The 7,117-nt window shown below is 41.4% G+C and overlaps 1 protein-coding gene across 3 annotated transcripts in view; it reads left to right on the top strand.

Moving 5' to 3' along the window:
- The first annotated feature begins 1,816 nt into the window (after positions 1-1,816).
- LOC139577187 (rho GTPase-activating protein 27-like) overlaps positions 1,817-7,117 on the top strand; it is a 32,259-nt gene continuing 26,958 nt past the window's right edge. For all 3 annotated transcript variants that reach the window (XM_071404119.1, XM_071404110.1, XM_071404101.1), the window contains exon 1: positions 1,817-2,145. The gene's annotated coding sequence lies outside the window, so the exon portion shown is untranslated. The remainder of the gene's footprint in view (positions 2,146-7,117) is intronic.

Genomic DNA, 7,117 nt, shown 5'->3' with positions numbered 1-7,117 from the left:
TGGCCAGAAAGAATAAATAATAATAATAGTTAATTAATAATAATAATTACAGAAAGAGTAAATACATAGTTGCTAACATACAACAATATTCTGCTTTTACTTAACTAGCTACAAGACTAATGCTTAGCAAGGCATAAAGGAGTTTACAGGGGTGATATTGTTGCAGTTTTTAGAGGAAGCTTGTTTGCTTGATACATTTGTTACTGTTTCGTTCACCTACGTCATCATGGACCACTTTCATGCGATGACAAAAACGGCCACTAGATAGCGCCAATGCTTTTTTCAATAGTAAATAAAAACGTAATGATAGCGGTTCTATGGCGGTTCCAATGGAGCCCTTATGGGTGTGAGTCGCTGGTTGGTATGAATTAATTTCACCCCTGGAAACAACATTTATAATTTTTTTGCTCCATGGTCCATCTGCAAGGTTTCTATTTTTGATGGGCATCCCAGTCATCAAGCCAGAGTCGCTGACTGTGTGTGTATAGTCTCTTGTCCATTAGTCATGTGTCTTACTACACTGCCTAGTCTGATGTCACACAACCATAGCTGCTGGAATTCGTTTGGGACTATTAAAGGCCCGAGTGAGTGCACTACTTTTGTGAAATAATAAATTTTTCTAAAATAAAAACATATTATATATATATATATATGTACATAATTTTTTTTAAATTGCCCCTACTTCCCCCAGCTATGCACACAATGCAAACTCAGTCAGATGATGCAGAATCATTTTTGACATGATTTTTGCTGCCTCCCACAGGAAAAATAACTAAGTTGGCTACATTATAGGTTCACTTATAACCCAAATCACTTTATTTGGCTCACACACTAAATTAATGTTTCCCCCAGGATAAAATAGGGCATTTAAAAGGGCGTTTCTGTTTTGCCAACTGACACAGAATTTAATTATTATTAACTTATCATTAAAGAACTTATTGGATAGACAAAATCTGTTGTTTAATGCTTTTTAGCCCTCACTCTACAACTTCATAAAGACAACTAACTCCCTTTTGTCTACATCCTAAAATCATTTTGACCAAATCAACTTTGCCATTTTTCAATCATTTAAATGCTGTTGTCGAATAATAGCTCATTGCAGCCAGTCATATGGCTTCCTCTATCTATTCATCAGAATCTTTCAAAGACCTGTGAATGAGAGACTAGCTGCCCTCATAATGCCCATACATAGACCCCAACCTAGTGCTCTCTCTCTCTCTCTCTCTCTCTCTCTCTCTCTCTCTCTCTCTCTCTCTCTCTCTCTCTCTCTCTCTCTCTCTCTCTCTCTCTCTCTCTCTCTCTCTCTCTCTCTCTCTCTCTCTCTCTCTCTCTCTCTCTCTCTCTCTCTCTCTCTCTCTCTCTCTCTCTCTCTCTCTCTCTCTCTCTCTCTCTCTCTCTCTCTCTCTCAATTAAATTACATTTCAATTCAATTTAAGGGCTTTATTGGTATGGGACACATATGTTAACATTGCCAAAGCAAGTGAAGTAGATAATAAACAAAAATGAAATAAACAATACAAATTAACAGTAAACCTTACACTCACAGAAGTTCCAAAAGAATAAAGAAATTTCAAATGTTATATTATGTCTATATACAGTTTGTAACAATGTGCAAATAGTTAAAGCGCAAAAGGGAAAATAAATAAACATAAATATGGGTTGTATTTACAATGGTGTTTGTTCTCTCTCTCTCTCTCTCTCTCTGTCTCACTCTTTCTTCCTGTCGCTCTGCCTCTCACTTCTCTGAAGCGGGGATGTGCGCGCTAGAACAGGAAATGAATGCAGACAGAAGAAGCAGGCAAGCTGCGACCGGCACACACGCAAAGAGCACTCTCCCTCCCTCACACACATACACACACACACACACACACACATACACACATTCTCTCTCTCACACACACACTGCCCAGAGCTCCTCCAACCAGAGCTGGAACCTTTCAGCCCCAGGTGAAAAGACAGAAAGCGGAGGAGGGGAGTGGAGGCCGGCCAGAGGAAGAAGAAGGAGAGGGCAGGGGGGATCAGTGAGAAGAAAAGAGTGAAAGACAGAACAGAGCAACCTGTTAGTGAGATCTGGGACTCTGCTGAAGAAACCGTGGGAGCTGGGAACACAGGCTATAGGATGGTTTTGCTGTCCTCTTGCTCCAGGTACATTTTCTGCAAAAATCTTTTAATAGACTTATTTATGTGGTGATTGTTGTACCTTATCACACCTTGTTACTCAGAAGTGTATACTTTTTTTGTTTTTTTGTTGCCATGGCAGAAATGTTGTTTGAGGGTTCTGTTGGGAAGTGGGACCTTTTTTTAACAAGCCAGGGGCGAGGGCTCTTATTCAAATGTATGAAAACAACACATGTTTAACGCTAGATGCCCAGTGTGTGACTGCTGTTTGGCTGTTGTTGTCTGTGTTTGACCAATCACATACTTAGTGAAAGGGTGAAAGTTCACCATGGATGTTGTTGTGATTCTGTCACATGCGAATCACTCAGGAAAATTACGATTGTGTCACATGTTGATCTCTGAGAATGATCTTGTGGTGTTTGGTCAACACCCCAGTGGTCATGATTCATATACATATCTAAACCTTCACCTTCAGGTTAAATCTTTCATCGCTTTCTGTGGCTAATCTCAGCATTTGATTTTATGACAGCCATAAATTCAGAGATAGTATGGGTGTCCCTTTATATTCCTCTCTTTCTCTGGTTTGAGTGTGTTGTTGAGTGTGTTGTTGGGTGTGTTTACAGGACAGGAACATATTGAGTGTATGTGTCCCTGGAGCGCTCACACTACATTCCTGCTCCTGCCTGGTTGGGGTGGGTGTGGATGGAAAGAGGGTAGTGCCGCGGGCTCGGTTATACACATACAGGTGTAGGATCTTAATTAGATCCCTTTTTTGTTGCTGAGAGTGTTCCTGCACCGCAGGAAATGCAGATGAGCTTTACATACATTCACTGAAAACACACACTCTCACATAGGGTTGTTTTAACAGTATTAGACTTTTCATGTAGCCTACATTTGGCCAGCTAATACCATAACCACCGATCAAGCAACATTATGGACTAAACTTTCAAGTCCTGTTGCTACAGGATTAATTTGCTGCGACAATATAGATCCTACATCTGTACAGGACACATTCCAGCAAGTCCACCCTCCCTCCTATTGAGACACTTCTGTGTCCCACAAACCAACATCACCTTGTTCAGGTGTTTTGGTTAATTTTTGAATGGCAGAACTGAACCATTGGTTCATGTTGGTTTTGTGACTACTTTTCTTTATTTAACTAGGCAAGTCAGTTAAGAACAAATTCTTATTTACAATGACAGCCTAGGAACAGTGGGTTAACTGCCTTGTTCAGGGGCAGAACGACAATTTGTTTTACCTTGTCAGCTCAGGGATTCGATCTAGCAACCATTCGGTTACTGGCCCACCGCTCTACAAACTCAGCTACCCATTTAATGTGGTTGCATTAACCACCATCACTGCTTTTCTCTTGAATCTTTAAAGCTCTAAGATTATGCGCCATTGTTCTGCCTTGAGCTCTGCATAGCCTTATTTGAAAGGTTAACAAAATTAGAGAATAGAGAGCCGTGCTAAATTTGGAACAAGGTTTAGTGTCGAGGCCTGGGAGTGTGGAGCGCCACAGTTCAGAGGTGTCCCATATTTGCAGGGGTAAGCTAAGCAGTGCAGCCTTACTCTTTTCCATCCTAGACATCCGGCCAGGAACCAGAGACACTGAGCGAGGTCAAAGGGAGCCCAACCAGAGGAAAAAGAGAGGTTTCCGTATTTAAACACAGGCTGAATGGGATCTGCCTCCTCCAATTGTTCTCCCTTTTCATCAGCCTTTTTGAGTTGGAGGGTGTTCCTCAACAGCGTAGATACCAACCCAGCAAGGATGTTCGTTGAGTGTTAGATACTGTATTTGTTATTTTGAGCCAATGTTAAGACATTAATGCTACAACAGACACTTTCTGAACACAAAAAGTCTACAATCACACTTGATAAAGTTATGAAAACATTGTGCATTGTAAGAAATAAATGCATGTGTGTGATTGAAATGGTACAGTGAAAGGCAAGAACAATGTACAGAATCTGTTCTGAAAACATTTTATAAACATTTTGGGAACGTTTTGAGACCCAGAAAAAGTTTGCTGGGACGGGCACTCTTTTCTGACTTGCACTGACATGATGAATCACTGCATTGAGCATATCGATCATTCTTCTCCCTTTCTGTTCTTTCCCAGAGGGAGGGAGTCACTGAAATGTTATTAAGTCGTCAAACAGGTTACTTTTCTCTACTAGAAGCGCCCTAGTTCAATCCTATGAAACTCTGCATTTTCACAAAGCCTTATTTGTTATGTCATGTTACGAGATATGGATACACGAGCAGTGAGCTTGGCACTGAGAGTTTGTGTGGCTTTATCTCTGGAGCCGGGCTAGGCGCTCCCTTCTTGGGTTTCTGTTCCTTTGGTAAACCACAGGATTGCCATTCCGTTGGGCCAACTCCCTCCCTCTGTTCAGTGTAGAAGCAGTGGTTGGGCTGTTCCGCTCTCTCCGTCTCCACCCTCTGCTCTCTCAGGCTGTGGTGGTTCTGACCTCTGCAGAGGACCTACTCTGCTATTCGGGCATGCTGGAGCAGGTTGTCAGTGATATAGGGAGGATGGCTCGGCTGCTACAGATGTAGGTCTGACTCTGAACAGATAATCCACAAAACATCCCCAAGGCCTAAAAATGACTATGGAATGGTGTAGGTTATTCAATTGAAATGCACTGCCTTGCACTGGAGTCCCATCTAATATGTCATCCAGTCTGTTAACCAGTTTTGTTGTTAGGTTGGAGTGAATGATGGGAGTGGCTTCCAGGTTCCATGCAGAGGTGGAGCTGGAAGGGGCCAGTGTTTACAGTGTAAACAAAGTAGAGAGGGATAAAGGGAATAGCTGGCCAATGATTTTTTTTCTCTTTTCCCCTTCTCTATCTTTCTCCTCTCTCTCTTTATCTCTAAACCCTCTTTCTCTCATTTCCCTTTCTCTAAATTCTCTCTCATCTCTCTTTCATCCCACTGCAGCGACAGACACAGAAAGGATATATCACATGACTAGTCCTGCCTTGTCCCCTCTCCCTCCCCAGAGTTATTTTTGATTGTCAGTCCTTCATCACTGGTTAATTACCTGAGCAGTGAGCACATCTGATCACGTAGCAGAATCAGGTTAGACCAGAAATACAAGCCAGACACATTGTAGCATTGGCAGACATGCTCCGTGGGCTGTTCTACTGGTCTATGGGAATTGCTCAAGCTGCACTGTGTTATTCTAAGAGAATATTGGTGCATAAGACAAATCTATTGAGAGGAGACACCTGTACAAGAACATGCTGTATGCTATGTAGTGTTAAAATACACTGTCACTGTGTTTGACTACTGGTATTTGGGCCTGCACACAATGGCAAGCAGTATGCAGAGTATCAGTCATTAGTAATAATGAAGAAAGCCGTTCAATCTACCTGTAATTGAGAATACTGATATAAAAACATAGAACAAGCATACAAATGCAATGTATTTTCATTTTCAGTGTTGAAATAGGCAAAAACCACCCTTTCCCTTAGGTTAAATAGAGTTGTGTTTCCTTGAGTGGTAGACAGTGTGTGGTTTAGCGCTGTGGTATGAGATAAGAGAGACATATATGTGTGTGGGTGTGTGTCTGTGTGATATTCTCAAAATGTGAGAGAAAGAGGGTTCACTTGGTTTCTATGACAACATGTTTTGACTGGTCTAAATTGGCATTGAGGAGAGAGGTCAACTTGTTCTCACTTTGACACATCACGGTAAGCTACTCTTAAACAAGACCAAAACAGGCTATGATGTCAAAATGGATATGGAATTTTTCTATTGTGTGTGAGGTCTGTTTATGCACATGTGTGGGCGTGCATTGTATGTGCATGCATGTGACCTTTCAGCTGATCTAAGGTCAGTTTTGACCCCTAAAGATTACAGTTAGTACAAGGGTATTAGTGTAGGGTATGCTGCTCCCAGATCTGTGATGAGGAACGATTTCCATCGCGAGCACATCCTGTTTCATGATGTCTGGCCCGCCACGGATTGGTCGATGTTATAATATATTATGTCATGTTGCTGAGAACGACACTACTTTTTCCTGCTTCTCTCTTTGTGTACGCCCCATCCCAGCCAGCCCAAAGAGAGGATGGAACTACCATTAAACTGTCACACTCGCAAATCAAGCAATGCAGATATTCATTAAAATCCTGAAAATAAGGGTTAGCCAAATGATTGACTGGGACAAACAAACACGCAGAGGAGAGGAGAGACAGAAGGTATTTATAGGATGTTTAAAGCTTAGGAAAGGCTTCCGGTGCTGTGATTTTTCACCAGTCAGGGAAAATCTGTAATATTTACAATGACCATGAAAAACACCATGAAAATATCATCCTCTACCAAATTACATTATACTCTACCAAACTAGTTAGTTAGTGCAACAAGAGGTGACTACGCTTGTGTGATGAGTAACCTTGCCAGAGACCTGAATACTTGCATTGGCTCCCCAAGATAATACCTAGGGTTTAGCTTAACAGGCTAACACAATCTGGTGACATGCATAGTCAGAAAAATAATTTAGGAAAGCTAAAAGGGAACATATGACATGTTCTGCTTTTTTCATGACATAACACTTGTCCATTTTAGGGCTTGAAACAGTACATTTTAAGCCCTAAAATGGACATGCATATCAACCAAATCAAATTCATTCCAACCAACTTCCTTAAAGGACTTATATGAAACTTCTAAATGGAGAACAGCATTATCATGACATGTCATTTCCACATTTGCTGGATTGACAGATGTCCAGATGTGTCACAAGCAGTGATCTATGTGCTGTCATGATATAGAGCTATAGGGGGTTGACTATTATATCTACTGGTAGTGTGTGTGTGACCACTTGGCAGCTGGGTAATCTTTGAAGTTAAACAGTATCTGTTGACAATGGGCGTGGGGCGTGGCCATCGAGAGATCTGCCGTGTTTGCTGAACACATATTTTGTAGTGTTGGTGCTTCAACTGGAATGACCTAATGTACACATTCCCATGTATATATATACTTATATACTACCATTTG

The sequence above is a fragment of the Salvelinus alpinus genome, chromosome 1 (assembly GCF_045679555.1).
Source record: "Salvelinus alpinus chromosome 1, SLU_Salpinus.1, whole genome shotgun sequence".
In the NCBI taxonomy this organism is placed as follows: domain Eukaryota; kingdom Metazoa; phylum Chordata; class Actinopteri; order Salmoniformes; family Salmonidae; genus Salvelinus; species Salvelinus alpinus.
The sequence above is the reverse complement of the archived record's forward strand: the minus strand, read 5'-3'. Positions and strand labels throughout refer to the sequence as shown.